Genomic DNA, 17,667 nt, shown 5'->3' with positions numbered 1-17,667 from the left:
CCTACATACATACATGTACGTACATGCATACATACATAGAAGTAATTTTTGTACACACACACACACACACACACACACACACACATACATACATACATACATACATGGACTCCAAGCACCCACGTACGCACGCACATACTAATAATGTTGTTTTCCAACTGAGAAGTCGTTTTTTAGGGGCATTTGATTCCGGTTTTATGTACGTACATATACATATACATATACATATATATATATATATACATATACATATATACATACATATATATATATATACACATATACATACATATATATATATATACATACATATATATATATATATATATATATATACACACATATACATATATACATATATATATACACATATACATATACATATACACATATACATATATACATATACATATACATACATATACATATATACATATACATATATATATATACATATATATACACATATACATACATATACATATACATATACATATATACACACACAAACATATTATATACACACACATAAACATATATACACATAAACATATACACACACAAACATATACACACACACACACACATATACATACACTCACACACACACAAACACAAACATACATATATACAGTGGGGAGAACAAGTATTTGATACACTGCTGATTTTGCAGGTACACTGCTACACTGCTGATTTTGCAGGTACACTGCTACACTGCTGATTTTGCACCGTATTGAGGGGAGGATGTATGGGGCCATGTATCGCAAGATCTTGGCCAACAAACTCCTTCCCTCAGTAAGAGCATTGAAGATGGGTCGTGGCTGGGTCTTCCAGCATGACAACGACCCGAAACACACAGCCAGGGCAACTAAGGAGTGGCTCCGTAAGAAGCATCTCAAGGTCCTGGAGTGGCCTCGGCCTAGCCAGTCTCCAGACCTGAACCCAATAGAAAAAAATTGTAGGGAGCTGAAAGTCCGTATTGCCCAGTGACAGCCCCGAAACCTGAAGGATCTGGAGAAGGTCTGTATGTAGGAGTGGGCCAAAATCCCTGCTGCAGTGTGTGTAAACCTGGTCAAGAACTACAGGAAACGTATGATCTCTGTAATTGCAAACAAAGGTTTATGTACCAAATATTAAGTTATGCTTTTCTGATGTATCAAATACTTATGTCATGAAATAAAATGCAATTTATTTTTTTTTAATCATACAATATGATTTTCTGTATTTTTGTTTTAGATTCCATCTCTCACAGTCGAAGTGTACCTATGATAAACATTACAGACCTCTACATGCTTTGTGAGTAGGAAAACCTGCAAAATCGGCAGTGTATCAAATACTTGTTTTCCCCACTGTATATATACATACAAACACACATACAGTTGAAGTCGGAAGTGTACATACACCTTACCCATATACATTTCAACTCAGTTTTCATAATTCCTGACATTTAATCCTAGTAAAAAATTCCCTGTCTTTGGTCAGATAGGATCACCACTTTATTTTAAGAATGTGAAATGTCAGAATAATAGTAGAGATAATGATTTATTTCATCTTTTCTTTCTTTCATCACATTCCCAGTGGGTCAGAAGTTCACATACACTCAATTAGTATTTGGTAGCCTTTAAAATGTTTAACTTTGGTCAAACGTTTCGGGTAGCCTTCCACAAGCTTCCCACAATAAGTTGGGTGAATTTTGGCCCATTCCTCCTGACAGAGCTGGTGGAACTGAGTCAGGTTTGTAGGCCTCCTAGCTTACACAAGCGTTTTCAGTTCTGCCCACGTCCCCATGTGCAGTTGCAAACCGTAGTCCGGCTTTTCTATGGCGGTTTTGGAGCAGTGGCTTCTTCCCTGGTGAGTGGCCTTTCAGGTTATGTCGATATAGGACTTGTTTTACTGTGGATATAGATACTTTTGTACCTGTTTCCTCCAGCATCTTCACAAGGTCCTTTGCTGCTGTTCTGGGATTGATATGCACTTTTCGCACCAAAGTACGTTCATCTCTAGGAGACAGAACGCGTATCCTTCCTGAGCTGTATGACAGCTGCGTGGTCCCATGGTGTTAATACTTGCATACTATTGTTTGTACAGATGAACGTGGTACCTTCAGGCATTTGGAAATTGCTCCCAAGGATGAATCAGACTTGTGGAGGTCTACAACTTTTTTTCTGAGGTCTTGGCTGATTTCTTTTGATTTCCCATGATGTCAATCAAAGAGGCATTGAGTTTGAAGGTTGGCCTTGAAATACATCCACAGGTACACCTCCAATTGACTCAAATTATGTCAATTAGACTATCAGAAGCTTCTAAGGCCATGACATCATTTTCTGGAATTTTCTAAGCCGTTTAAAAGCACAGTCAACTTAGTGCATGTAAGCTTCTGACCCACTGGAATTGTGATACAGTAAATTATAAATGAAATAATCTGGTCTGAAACAATTGTTGGAAAAATTACTTGTGTCATGCTCAATATAGATGTCCTAATCGACTTGCCAAAACTATAGTTTGTTAACAAGAAAATTGTGGAGTGGTTCGAAACGAGTTTACATACACATAGGTTGGAGTCATTAAAACTCATTTTTCAACCACTCCACAAATTGCCAAGAAACTGATGATCTTGTACAATGCTGTGTACTACTCCCTTCACAGAAAAGCGCAAACTGGCTCTAACCAGAATAGAAAGAGGAGTGGGAGGCCCCGGTGCACAACTGAGCAAGAGCACAAGTGCATTAGAGTGTCTAGTTTGAGAAACAGACGCCTCACAAGTCCACAACTGGCAGCATCATTAAATAGTACCAGCAGAACACCAGTCTCAACGTCAACAGTGAAGAAGCGAATCCGGGATGCTGGCGTTCTAGCCTTCTGGGCAGAGTTGCAAAAAAAAGCCATATATCAGACGGGCCAATAAAAAGAAAAGATTAAGATGGGCAAAAGAACACAGACACTGGACAGAAGGACTTTGCCTAGAAGGCCAGCATCCCGGAGTTTATTTTGTTCTAAGAGAATGTCAGTTGGATATGCTCTCTGCAACGTTTTGTATATCTTCCCTATCATGAACATCCTTTTCTGACTCAAATATTTATTCTACTGTCAAAATTGACTGCAAACTGTAAAAAGGATAATTTTGGTCACAAAGTTGATCTCTTCCAAAATAGATTTTTGTACTCACAACATAAATGAAGGTTGGATTTATTTCAATCCTGCCCAAATGCCCACAGAACACAAGTAATCATCAATTCGGAGTGCAGCTGCATGCAACCGGGTCGTAAAGCCCTTGGTATATGTGGTTTGACTTTGGATATCCTTATGGGGCTAGTTAGGGACCATCTGTAAATTATACAATGTACATGAGACAAAAACCTGAAACCAACTATAAATTGTATTAATTCATATACAAATATTGAAAGTAGTTAATGAGAAAACTAAAAGGTGTGCAACATGAAAACATTGCCACATTTACATTGTGTAATGTAAACGAGCCCCGGAGATAGGCTATCCAAAGTCAAACCAACTTTGCCACAATCGCACACCAGCCGGCTGAAGCTAATTGGCAAATTAAATTTGTCTAACTCTTTCCACCTTTGAACACACACACAAAACACTCACATCAAACCACACCCCGAAACCAACTCACACTTGAATTCAGTCATGGCCGCTAGCAATTCTTAATGAACCAAATCTAAAACGAGGCCAAATCAGGAAGTTCAGCCGCCCTTTCAGACAACCTTTTCAAGTTCATAGAACCTTTAGACAGTCTTCCAAGTTCTTAGAGTCTATTCAGCGACAAGCTAAGCCATAAAGACTGCCTGTCTCCACACTAAGCCACTGGGATTCTATGACTGAGTGTTTATGTTTGCATCATTACCCAGGAAGCCAAGCTCACAGTGTGTAGGATGTGTAAGGTGGGTGTGAGGAGGGCAGTGCTCGGCTATAGGCCGAGTCTGGTAAGTGCCTGAGAAGTGTACCTCAGGCAGTCGTGTTCATCTTCTCCCAGCCCTGGTCTTTCTGTACGCAGTGGGTGCTGCTGAAGATAACCTGGCATTGAGGAGTGTGTGGATTGGTTGGCAGAGGGGCAGTGCCCACATTTGGCTCACACATCCTTTCACGTCTGTCTGGTTTGGCAACAAGTCAAATGTCAATTCAATGCATTTTCTAAACACCTTTTTACATCAGCAGTTGTCACAAACTGCTGTACAGAAACCCAGTGTTAAAACCCCAAAGAGCAAGCAATGTGGAAGCGAAGTAGCAAGGAAAAGTGTGCTTAATCTCAGCAGGAAACATCTGGAGCTGTGTGAAAACCATGCTGTGTCTTACTAACACTGACACAAGGGCATTCGCACACATGGCATGGTTTACAGTGAAAGGTGAGTGGTCTATCCCGGTTGAACAGGAAGGGCTGGTTGTATATGTGAGCAACCTACGGTAATAACTCATTTTCAAAATACCCAGAGCAGAGCAAAACCCTATTGTCCCCCAATCTTCTAATGCCTGGTACGTATTGAAGTTACTCGTAGAACAGAATAAACCTCCATAGAGAGATCCAGTCCTCTGGGTATAATGAGGTATACCCCCACAGCAGAGAGCATTGCTCAACCTCAACCTCCCTGCATATGGAACACATATCCTCCTCCCAAAAATCACAACATCAAAACGAAGTGGCACTCACACAAACTCTCCAACTACATCAGGGAAATGGATGGGGGGGGGGGGGATACTCCCTTCATCCCTCCCACTTTCCATCCACCCCTCTCAAAGCAGGCCCAGTGTGCGAAGGACGGATCGTGGGCCTGCTGGTCCAGACGTCAGTAACAGTGAATATCCATCCCACAGCACCGGAGGGGTCAGCCCTCCATCCCCCCTTACACAAACACATTTCAAAGCCTACAGGGCCTGGCTGCACTAGGACACTGCATATTTCTGCTGGGGCCCATTGCTAAAATATGGGCGAGGGGGCTGCCAACAATAGCATGGGGTAAGAGAGAGATAGAGCGAAAGAAAAGGAGGGAGGGATGAGCCAGGGAGGGTGAAAGTGGTTCAGGGTGTGCTTGCAGGACAAAGGTGGAAAAAATTGCAATTGCATTGGGGGAGATTTGGCCCTGCTGCTCGTGAAATCTGATTAACAGAATATAGGATGGTTGGCAGAGAGAGGCCTGGGGGATGCCTGTGTACTCAACTATCCCTCAGCCTGCCAAGAGATAGAGAAAGAGAGAGGGGTGTGGGAGAGAGAGAGAAGAAGAGGGGGGGGGGGGTGCAACGAGAGAACTTCTAAGGGGAAGAGATGGCATGAGGGTAGTAAAATCAAGAAAAGTGAGTTTACTATCCTGCTACCATCCATTTGGTTTCTGTCCCCCTAGGACACCTCTCCCCACAGTGACAGAGAACCATGATCTCCCCTGGGGAAGAGGGCCATGGTGGTTAACACTCATCATTTACAGGAACAATGGTAAATACCCTCTCTGGTTACCACATTCCAGGCCAGGGGAGCTGAGCTAACAACTGCCACACAGTGTTTTCCCTGTCACTCTTGACTAAGGAGAAAGAGAGGGAGGCGAAGGGGGCTTTTGGGTTGCCCTGGTTCATACACGCAACACATGAATTTACGGAGTCAACCTGGTCATTTGAAATCGTAATCAATCAGCAATACAGTGCATTAGAAGGCAAAGCAGAGCCATGCATTAAATAACTTCAGGAATAGGGGGGTGAAGTAGTTTTTCTAATATCATCTGCTATCAATAAATCCAAAGAGCGAGAGAGAAGAGAAAGGAGAATGCTCTGGCCCCAGGCTGTGGCTCCTGAAAGAACGAACCATCTCAGGAATTCACGGTCCCTGGAGCCCGCGTGTGTTTCCTGGTAAAATCAGCAGATGTTCTGAAAGAGCTGCAAAACCTGGACCCGTACAAATCCAGTTTCCGAGCTGGTCACGGGTGAACCTCAGCCACAATCAAGGTACTAAACGATATCATAACCGCCATCGATAAAAGACAGTACTGTGCAGCGGTCTTCATCGACCTGGTCAAGGCTTTCGACTCTGTCAATCGCCATATTTTTATAAACTAATGGAAGGAGAAGTGGTCCCTTTTCCCTCACGAAGGATGAGTAGAAAATGATTTCTGTCAGAGAGAAAAACCATAACCCAGCAGCCGCCTAATGTCATTTCTTTATAAAATGTAGTTCATTTAATTCAATTAGTCGGAAATTATTATTTAATTTCGAGCAAGCTTTAATGTTTTGCATTTTGGTCTTCTTGTGTGAGGTAGTCAATGGGTAAGAATGATGAACAGAAAGTGATGAAATTGGTAGATGTGACAGACACAGCAGGGTGTAAGAGGGGAGTGCTAATGTACTGTAGGGATTACGGGCAAAGAGAGAGGGGTTAATAGAATAGTCCCCTTATAGCACACAACCAGAGGCACACACACACATACAAACACACACACACCTCAACTTCACCTTGGCCTTCACTGCTGGCTCAGGCTTCAGATTCCATTATAGGTGTGTAGGTCTCTGAAAGAGATGGTTGTTATTTGATGGGGATTGGAGTGGGAGTAGGGGGCACACACTCTGGGAGTAAAGGGGGGGGTGCCTCTGACTCTCCAGGGAGTGTGTGTTCGCTGTTTATGAGTTATGACTCTGACACTGCTCATTGCACCGCCAACGACAATTCTTCTACTGCTTTGTTCTCTGTGCCGTTGATTCCCTCCCTCCATCTACTCTCTAGCCTATTTCTTCCCCAATACATGGTATATTTCACAGCTGCAGATAATTCAGGGAGGTCTCTCGTCTCTCAGAGATAAGCATTACAAAAATCACAGTTCTAATAGGAAACTTCTGGAAGCCTCAGAAGTCCTTGTCCTCATTGATCTCTAGGGTGCTGTAGGAAAACAGGAGAACAAAAGTCGCAGGGGACTCTAGTTCTGAAGACAATACAGCTCCTTCACTCCAAGGCTCGTTCATTACAGTGTATGTCAGTGGTTCCGAATCCTTTTTGCATTGGGATCCACCATCCATCCAAAGCCTCTCACATTCTCGTGAGCCACAGAATAGTCAAAACCATGTTTATTACCACTAGTTAAAGCCAGGCTTCAGCTGCAATCCAAGACGGAACAACAGCATTATGTTACATCCCAGATCTTTTGTAACAATTACAGTCTGAATGTGAGTGGACCACAAAGTTAAACAGAACAGTATTATATTGTATATCTATGGACTGGGTTTCATCATAGCATCTCTCTGGGGGGATCCTGTTCTCTGGCTGGGTTCTCCTCTTTTGTTCTCCTCTTAATTCACAACCTGTAATTGGCCACCATCTGGGTCTGAGTTGTCCACTCTCTCTCTCTCTCTCTCCCTCCCTCCCTCCCTCTCTCTAAATGGCTGGGTTACATATGCATGTCCAGGGGAGCGTTTACATCTACTGTTAATCACTTGAACTAATTATGTAACTTTAATAACATCCAATTACCCACACTGCCTAGTTCATCACCAGAGCAGTACAGTGTGTCTGATAGATTTATACACCACAGCCGACTCCCCCCATACATCTCTCTATCTGGCTGATAATACACAGTCCTGTCAGAGTAATTGTATGACATTGCACAATGTCAATCATAGCAAGAGGCAGTTAAAGGGATAGTTTATAAATTACTGAATGACATTGGTTTCCTTACCCTGTAAGCAGTCTAATGAATTTCAATGGACTGATTTCCTTATATTAACTGTAACTCGGCAAAATCTTTGAAAATGTTGTATGGTATGTTTATATTTTTGTTCCGTATACATTATATTTATGACTTGTCTATAACAAGGTATGACAAAAATCCATGCATTGATTTAGTTTCACTACACCGTTTCCACACGGTTTCGTGCCACAAATCCTATTCACTCACGTGACTGACATGTCCACATCTTACGAAAGTACCAATACTGAACAAAAATATAAAACGCCACATGAAACATTTTCAAAGATTTTGCTGAGTTACAGTTCATATGAGGAAATCAGTCAATTGAAATAAATTCATTCGGACCTAATCTATGGATTTCAAACGACTGGGCAGGGGTGCAGCCATGGGTGGACCTGGGAGGGCATAGGCCCCCCCACTGGGGAACCAGGACATGACAATCAGAATGAGTTTGTCCCCACAAAAGGGATTTATTACAGATGGAAATGATTCACAGCACCACCGCCCCGAAAAATGCAAATATCGGTCCCATGACTTGAATGAAATTTCAGCATGGACTGTGTTCATACCTTGTCCATAGACTGCTTACAGGTGAAGGAAACCAATGTGTCATTTTGTAATTTAGGTGAACTGTCCCTTTAACTTACAGTACATACAGGAACACACTGACACACTACACATCCCACTACAGAGGACTAGAACACACTCTGGTCTTTTTCCAAAGATATAGAATTTGGCCAAATGCTGCCGTAATACATTTAAAAATCCACGTTGTCTTCTGTCCCCGGCCACCACATCAGAGACATAGAATCAGGCAGCAGTATAAATATAATGGATGACCAGTCAGGCAGGCTCTCTGGGTTCTCTTCAGAATTACATTTATGCAAACTATACGTGGCAGGTCATTCGTTCATTTATTCCCATCTCAAACAAAAGAAAGGGATTCTTCTGTCTTACATGATCTGATTATTCCTTTACAAAACCTAGTTAATTGTTGTGGTATAACAAAGGCTGTCAAAGTGAGTTGTGGGGAAAGTTGAGGAAAAAGGGTTCGTTGAGGGTTTTTGTTAGGAAATAGAGGGGGAAGAAAACGAACCTGTCAAATGAAAGAGATGGGGGAGACATGAGGAAGAGCCCTAATTGCTCCATCAATAAAGGGCACCAGATGCTAGCTGCATGAGGAACACATTGAGACTATATGAATGATGATCCCCATTACCCATCATGCCAGAGATACTGTGCCATTATGCTGAGGGGGGCAAATCATTAGTGAGCCAAAATACAGTCCTTTGGATGTTGTTGGTCATTGAATAGCTCCAACTGTATGTAATAAAACCTTTCCCTTTTCAAATCATGGAAACATACGGTACACACACACTCACCACACAGGGGGTAATAAACAGAAGGCATATGGCAGGCTGGAGTTATTGAAATTATTTACATGGATGGTGTATTTGCCCCCCATTAGTGTATGTGTTTTTACTCGAGCAGTGTCAGGACACACACCCTCGTGACCCATCACTCACAGACGCCCGCCCGCCTGCATGTATGTATGTATGTGGCCCCGGAGTGTGTGTGTGTATGTATGTATGTTGCCCCGGAGTGGGTGTGTGTATGTATGTATGTGGCCCCAGTGTGTGTGTGTGTGTGTGTGTGTGTGTATGTGGCCCCGGTGTGGGTGTGTGTATCGGGGCGGACATGACAGATTACACCATGATTGGAGCCAGAGCATGATGGATGAGCAGGTCTATTAGATACATTCATTCATATTACGTTGACACACACAGGAACACATACATATACACACGTTCTGCATGGGTGCAAACAAACAGATGAATATTAACTCCACATGTTGTTTCCAAGACATCATCAGGCTCCTGCGTCCTGGCACTTGATGTTTACATTTTAGAGCCTCACGTCTGCTTGGATCTATAGACCGCGAACCAGACCTATAGACCCCGAACCAGACCTTTAGACCCCGAACCAGACCTATAGACCCCGAACCAGACCTATAGACCCCGAACCAGACCTTTAGACCGCGAACCAGACCTTTAGACCGCGAACCAGACCTTTAGACCGCGAACCAGACCTTTAGACCGCGAACCAGACCTTTAGACCGCGAACCAGACCTTTAGACCGCGAACCAGACCTTTAGACCGCGAACCAGACCTATAGACCGCGAACCAGACCTTTAGACCGCGAACCAGACCTTTAGACCGCGAACCAGACCTTTAGACCGCGAACCAGACCTATAGACCACGAACCAGACCTATAGACCGCGAACCAGACCTTTAGACCGCGAACCAGACCTATAGACCGCGAACCAGACCTATAGACCGCGAACCAGACCTTTAGACCGCGAACCAGACCTTTAGACCACGAACCAGACCTTTAGACCGCGAACCAGACCTTTAGACCGCGAACCAGATAGTGTTTTTTTGTGCTAAAGATACTCTTATCCAGAGCTTACAGGACCAATTAGGGTTAAGTGTCAGTCAAGGGCACAGACAGATTTTTCCCCTACTGTTGTCGGCTTGGGGATTCGAATCGGCGACCTTTCAGTTACTGGCCCAACGCTCTTAACCACTAGGCTACCTACCGCCGGACTCCTACTAATAAACACCCCAAAATGTGACCAACATATCTACTTTAATGGGGTGTTTTATGTTTTACCACGAGTCTGAGGAGAGGGCTCTGGCTCTGTTAGAGTACTGGAGGAGATTGCATTACTGCAGAGCGGCTGTAAACAATGTTCTGTTACTGTAATGTGCTGTTCTGCTCTGGGCTGCCAGGAACAAAGAGCTGTGTGTGTGTGCCTGCCCACCCCCCCACACACACACTTCTTCTCCAACTCCTGAACTCTGTCTCCCATTATCTCTGGGAAACGGTCCAAGTAGCTCAGCTTACAGATTATACAGGTACAATAAGAGGGAGAAGAGAGAGAGGTCTGTGACATGGACACTCACCCTGCAATAGGAAAGAATCAAAAGGACCCCCGCTACAGACCAGTGGGAGGTATAGAGGAATGGAGGAAAGAGGGGTAGAGGAGAGAGAAGGAATGGAGGAGAGGGGGAGGATAGAGGAGAGGGGGTCACGTGGGGGTAGGTTGGGTCAGAGGGGTTGAGGGAGAGAAGGAGTGAAGGAGAGGATAGAGGAGAGGGGGTCACGTAGGGGTAGGTTGGGTTAGAGTGGTTGAGGGGGAGAAGGAGGAGTGGAGAGATGAGGAGAGTGGCTCCTGGGTGGGTGTAGGTTGGGTCAGAGGAGTTAAGGTGATGTTGTCCCCTAGCCATGGGAGAAGGATTATAGAGATGAGATTAGAAACCACACTGAGACATCAACAGTTGACGCTATAAATATAATGAAATCTATACATTTGTATTGTAGTCATCCTATTTCTATGGACTGACCAGGCTAAACCAAGCAGCTCAACTATCAACTACTAGAATCCACCACGGAGAGACACACACTGGATACTTGCCAAGTGCAGGCCATTTCAGTACAGTGGAATTCAGAGTGTGGTCTCACTCCTGGGAGCTCTTATGAGGTGAAACTAATTGAGGGTAACAGGCAGTGGGATAAAGCTTCTGGAGAGATGTGTTGACTAACAGAAGGAGAAGATCATGGGGAGGCAGGTAGCCTAGTGGTTAGAGCATTGGACTAGAAACCAAAAGGTTGTAAGATTGAATCCCCAAGCTGATAGGGTAAAAATCTGTCATTCTGCCCCTGAACAAGGCAGTTAACCCACTGTCCCTTGGACGTCATTGAAAATACGAAATTGTTCTTAACTGACTTGCCTAGTGAAATAAAGGTAAAATAAAAAAAATTGAATCGGAGTCATACCATCAGTATCTCCTCAATCTTCTCCAGTCCGTCTCCTCTGTGCTGGAGCCAACCCTTTCAGAGGGATAGCTGTGTGAGCAGTGGGTGTATGAAAGCCCAGGAGGAGAGGGAGTGTGTGGCTTTAGCTGCTTAGACGGATGCATTTCCTCCGTATAGAAAGACGCACTGGTCAGGGCTGTCATCTCAAGCGTTGTGTAACCAGTCCCTTTTAGAGATAACATACTCTTAGTAATCACAGGCACCTAAAGGTCACAAAAGAGCCATTTCTGAACTGCAAAAATGCTGAAATGGAAAGCTTGGAAAGTCAGTCAATTAGTCACGCCGAGCTCTCGCTTCAACACCAAGGCATTTAAGGACAGCCAACGTCCTCCTTGCAACTTTGACTGGAGCTGAAATTACCCCTTATTCCATACACATATATATATATACACACATACATATACACACATATATATATACACACATATATACACACACATATATATATATACACACATATATATATATATATATATATATATACATACACACACACACACATATATATATATATACACACATATATATATATATATACACACATATATATATATATACACACATATATATATACACACATACATATATATATATACACACATATATACACACACATACACATATATACACACACATACACACATATATATATATATATACATATATATGTATATATGTATATGTGTATATGTATGTGTGTATATGTATATAAGTATATGTATATATGTATATAAGTATATGTATATATGTATATGTATATATGTATACGTATATATGTATATGTATACATACATATACACGTACATACACACACATACACGTGTACATACACACACATACACACACGTGTACATACACACACACGTGTACATACACACACACGCACGTGTACATACACACACACGCACGTGTACATACACACACACGCACGTGTACATACACACACATGCACGTGTACATACACACACACGCACGTGTACATACATACACACACGTATGTATGTATATATACATACGTACGCATGCATGCATGCATGCATGCATGCATGCATACATGCATACATGCATACATACATGCATGCATGTATATATACACATATATACATACATGCATGCATGCATGTATATATACACATATATACATATACATATACACACACACACACACACACACACACACACATATATACATATATATATATATATATACACACATATTTCCTATGTGTGCCTTAGTCAAAAGTAATCCACTATAATAGGCTGCCATTTCAGACACATCCCTCATTCTAAAAGGACCAGCTATAGAGATGAATGTTCCCAATGTGAGATGAAAGACAGACAGGTGGGAAATAGCTTCTAACATGTTGTTATTTAATGGAGGATTAGGGCTTTGACTCCTAGAGGTCAGGGGTCATCTCCTTGGGGGTCAGAGCTGTGTATGTGGAAATTAATTGCTGCCTGCCGGCTGGGACTCAGTCAGGCAGAGACAGATCAGAGCAGCACTGCAGGTGTGTGTGTGTGGCTGACCCTCAGGGACGGACGCACGCATGCACACACCAGTTTGACCTCACTATGCACCACAGGGTCCCTTGTATCCATGGAAATAAGGCTGATAGATCAGATCTTAAGGCAGTCTGGGTGGGACGGACACTGCAGTATTCTTCAGTGGCATTTATATCTAATAGTTTCAAGGTATACTAATACTGTATCATACTGCACATTTCAAATACATACTGATATAGCACCAGCCTAATTGTGCAAAAACAGAGACTGGAACTAAGCCTATAAAGACAGCAAAAGAAAGTATTGCATATATCATCCTCTTAACTTGATACCTTCACACAAACAAAATGTCCTCTGGCGGATAATGTGGAGATTGAAATCTCATTACAGGACACAGCTTACTGTACAGTATCTCAACTTTCTCACCAGTGAAGAAAATTGACAGTAGCAGGAAATATAAAGAGCAATGTTGCTGCATGATATGTCCATTTAAGGGCTTTTTGTATTCTGGAGTCTTGTTAAATAAATCAGTTACGTCTCCAGAGAGGAAAGCAAAACATTTTGGCTCTTTTCAGAGTTGCTTGACGAGAAACGAAAACAGAAGAGCTCAAAGAAAACGTCTCAGCCACAAGGTACTGTTTGCACAGGGAAGGACTTCGTCCACTTAAGTGTTGGCATGTAAACTACAGTCAAGTCCCTCAAACATCTTCAGTACCAGTCAAACGTTTGGACACACTGACCCAAACAAGGGTTTTTCTTTATTTTAACTATTTTCTAAATTGTAGAATAATAGCGAAGATATCAAAACTATGAAATAACACATATGGAATCATGTAATAGCAAAAGAGAATTAAACAAATCAAAATCTATTTTCGATTTTTTAAAGTAGCCACCTTTTGTCTTGATGACAGCTTTGCACACTCTTGACATTCTCTCATCCAGCTTCATGAGGAATGCTTTTCCAACAGGAGTTTCCACATATGTTCAGCACTTGTTGGCTGGTTTTCCTTCACTCTGCGGTCCAACTCATCCCAAACCATCTCAATTGGGTTTAGGTGATTGTGGAGGCCAGGTCATCTGATGCAGCACTCAATCACTCTCCTTCTTGGTCAAATAGCCCTTTTTTATTTTATTTTACCTTTATTTAACTAGGCAAGTCAGTTAAGAACAAATTCTTATTTTCAATGACGGCTTAGGAACAGTGGGTTAACTGCCTGTTCAGGGGCAGAACGACAGATTTGTACCTTGTCAGCTCGGGGGTTTGAACTTGAAACCTTCCGGTTGCTAGTCCAACGCTCTAACCACTAGGCTACCCTGGAGGTGTGTTTCAGGTCATTGACCTGTTGAAAAACAAATGATAGTGGGACCAAGTACAAACCAGATGGGATGGCATATCGCTGCAGAATGCTGTGGTAGCCATGCTGGTTAAGTGTGCCTTGAATTATAAATACATCACAGTGTCACCAGCAAAGCACCGCAACAGCATCACACCTCCTCCTCCATGCTTCACGGTGGGAACCAGATCATTTGTTCACCTACTCTCCGTTTCACGAAGTTACGTCGGTAGGAAACAAAAATCTCAAATTTGGACTCATCAGACCAAAGGACAGATTTCCACTGTCTAATGTCCATTGCTTGTGTTTCTTTGCCCAAGCAAGTCTCTTCTTATTGTTGTTGTCCTTTAGTTGTGGTTTCTTTGCAGCAATTCGACCACAAAGGCCTGATTCACGCAGTCTCCTCTCAACAGTTGATGTTGAGATGTGTCTGTTACTTGAACTCTGTGAAGCATTTATTTCGGCTGTAAACTGAGGTGCAGTCAAGTTGAATGACCTTATCCTCTGCAGCAGAGGTAACTCTGGGTCTTCCTTTCCTGTGGCGGTCCTCATCAGAGCCAATTTCATCATAGGGCATGATGGTTTTTGCAACTTCAAAGTTCTTGAAATTTTCCGGATTTACTGACCTTCATGTCTAAAAGTAATGTTGGACTGTCATTTCTCTGTCCTTATTTGAGCTGTTCTTGCCATAATATGGACTTGATCTTTTACCAAATAGGGCTATCTTCTGTATACCACCCCTACCTTGTCACGACACAACTGATCGGCTCAAACGCAATAAAGATGAAAGAAATTCCACAAATTAACTTTTAACAAGGCACCTCTGTTCATTGAAATGCATTTCAGATGACTGCCTCATGAAGCTGGTTGAGAGAATGCCAAAAGTGTGCAAAGATGTCATGGCAAAGGGTGGCTACTTTGAAGAATCTAAAATATATTTTTTGTTTAACACTTTTTTGGTTACTACATGATTCCATATATGCTATTTCATAGTTTTGATGTCTTCACTATTATTCTACAATGTAAACCCTTGAATGAGTAGGTGTGTCCAAACCTTTGACTAGTACTGCATGTCCTTTTACTTTAAAGTCCCCTATACTCCATTTTAGCTCCTCACAGTGTTTTCTGAACATCTTTCGGTCCTTGCTATAGAGACTCCCTCTCCCATTCTACAGTGTCCCTATCCCTTAATCAGCACTATTACACATAGCAGCAGTCACAATCATATCAAGGACATGGCCTCCCACGCTCAGCCGACAGCACTGATGCAAGTAAAGGAAATACTGAGAAGTTCTCTCTTTTGAGAGTTTCCTTTTCAGCTCAAGCCTCTCTTACAGCGAAAAGTAATTGGCTGCCTCTCTCACTGCAGAGTGAAACTCTCCTCTCCCCCAGCAACACTCATCACCAATCACAATCCCACCATCTCTCAGCCTGGGACTGAACATGCCATTCTCTTCTCCTTTTTCCAACAGCAAGCAGGGAACAACATGTGGTGAATAATAGATTTAATTATTTGTTCATTTTTTGACAACGTGGCTGTTGTTGGCTGGGTGGCAGTGTGTTTTCCCAGAAGACATTAGTGTGCCTCTCTGCCAGGCTGTTGTACCTCTATGAGTGAGTAGAGCGTACATTACATCTTAGCCATGGGCATGAAGTTGGTATGAGGCAGGTCTGTAGCTCAGTGCCTCAGTACCCACACACACACTTATCCTACACATCCTCCAAAGTCTAGTGTTCCACCCCTAATCAGTTCAATCAGAGGTAACAGGCTCACTCATCCACTCCCCCTCTGCATCTGTGCAGGAAAACGAGAACCCTCATTAACCCATTACAAGGATTACAGTGGAATTACAGTGGAATATAATATGTTTCAAAAAAGTGCCTGGCCAAAGATCAGGGGGCACTTTAATTAACCTTTAATTCGGCGTTCTTCTCAATATGACTAATCCTCATTTATAGATCAGACCAGGAAATTAAGATAGAACAAATCATTACTGGTAGTAATATCACTATTGTCAGTACTCTACTGTACTGAAGAAGTGTATGTTGTAGGAGTAGTAGTAGTGTTTACTGTATGGAGTCCAGTGTTTCCCAACTACAGGCATCCAGTACCCCCAACAGCACACATTTGTGTTGTATCCCCAGACAAACATACTTGATTCAGTACATCAAGGGCTTGATGATTAGTTGACAAGTTGAATCAGGTGTGCATGTCCAGGGCTACAATATAAATGTGTATTGTTGGGGGTACTGGAGGACTGGAGTTGGGAAACACTGGAGTAGTGTTCCCAGAAAGCGTTACAACCAATCATACTTGATAATACTTCAGAGACCCTTAGAGCGGTGGTTCTCAAACCTCTCCCCGGGGACCCCCAACCTTTCCATGCATTTGATCTATTCAAGAGCTAGCACACCTGATTCAACTTGTCAGCTAATCATCAGCCCTCGAATAGGTGAATAAGATGAGTTAGTTCAGGGCTACAACAAAATTATGAAATGTCTGGGGGTCCACGAGGAGGGGTTTGAGAACTACTGCCTTAGAGGCTGTCAGGGGAGGAAGAGGGGTATACCACATGCTTGGACAAAATGGATGACATATATGGGCCATGATGACGTCACCATAACTCAAGTACCTGACATCTCAGAATGCATAGCATAGCGAGAGAACTTGGACATTCCTCAGTTACTAGGCAGAGTTCGTACGAGGACCATTCACTTAGACAGGCCAGACACGCTCTCACTAGAGGCAAATAAAACCTGCTCAGTCCAAACAACTTTTCTACACGTTGTCAGGGAAATAGAAACAGGCAACCATTTAAACAGCTCGATAAAAACTAACTCTCTCAAAATTGTACTGCCAATGAGAGGGCAGCTTGGAGTGAGATTCTTCGCTATACTTGAAGAGGAAGAGAAGCATTGACACGCCAGTCAAGGACAGCAAACAGACACACTTCAAAGAACTAAAGAGATGCTGGAGTGTAAGATAAGTAATGTAAGAAGATTATGAACAATCTAGGCAAATAGTTTGTTATTTATATAATAGACATCTAATATACCGTCTAAGTATATTCTCCACACAACACTAGTTGAATCGTTTGGGGAAGAACGCTTTAGCTGTGACTTGTCTTAAAATGAATCATTTTTCACTCAGTATTTCTAGTTTGCCCCACTTTCCAGACTCTTCCATTTGAGAGTGCTCGGTATTCCCATGACGACCAGGCAGTGAGCTTGTTTCTACCTGAAAAAGCTGTTCTGTCACAACCACCAACAACACCAGT

At 42.6% G+C, this 17,667-nt stretch overlaps 1 protein-coding gene across 7 annotated transcripts in view; it reads right to left on the bottom strand.

The window, feature by feature from the left end:
* Window positions 1–17,667, bottom strand: part of LOC135548594 (active breakpoint cluster region-related protein-like) — a 229,614-nt gene that overhangs the window by 48,900 nt on the left and 163,047 nt on the right. The gene's annotated exons all lie outside the window — the stretch shown is intronic.

Source organism: Oncorhynchus masou, chromosome 11 (genome assembly GCF_036934945.1).
Source record: "Oncorhynchus masou masou isolate Uvic2021 chromosome 11, UVic_Omas_1.1, whole genome shotgun sequence".
NCBI classification, from domain to species: Eukaryota; Metazoa; Chordata; class Actinopteri; order Salmoniformes; family Salmonidae; genus Oncorhynchus; species Oncorhynchus masou.
The sequence above is the reverse complement of the archived record's forward strand: the minus strand, read 5'-3'. Positions and strand labels throughout refer to the sequence as shown.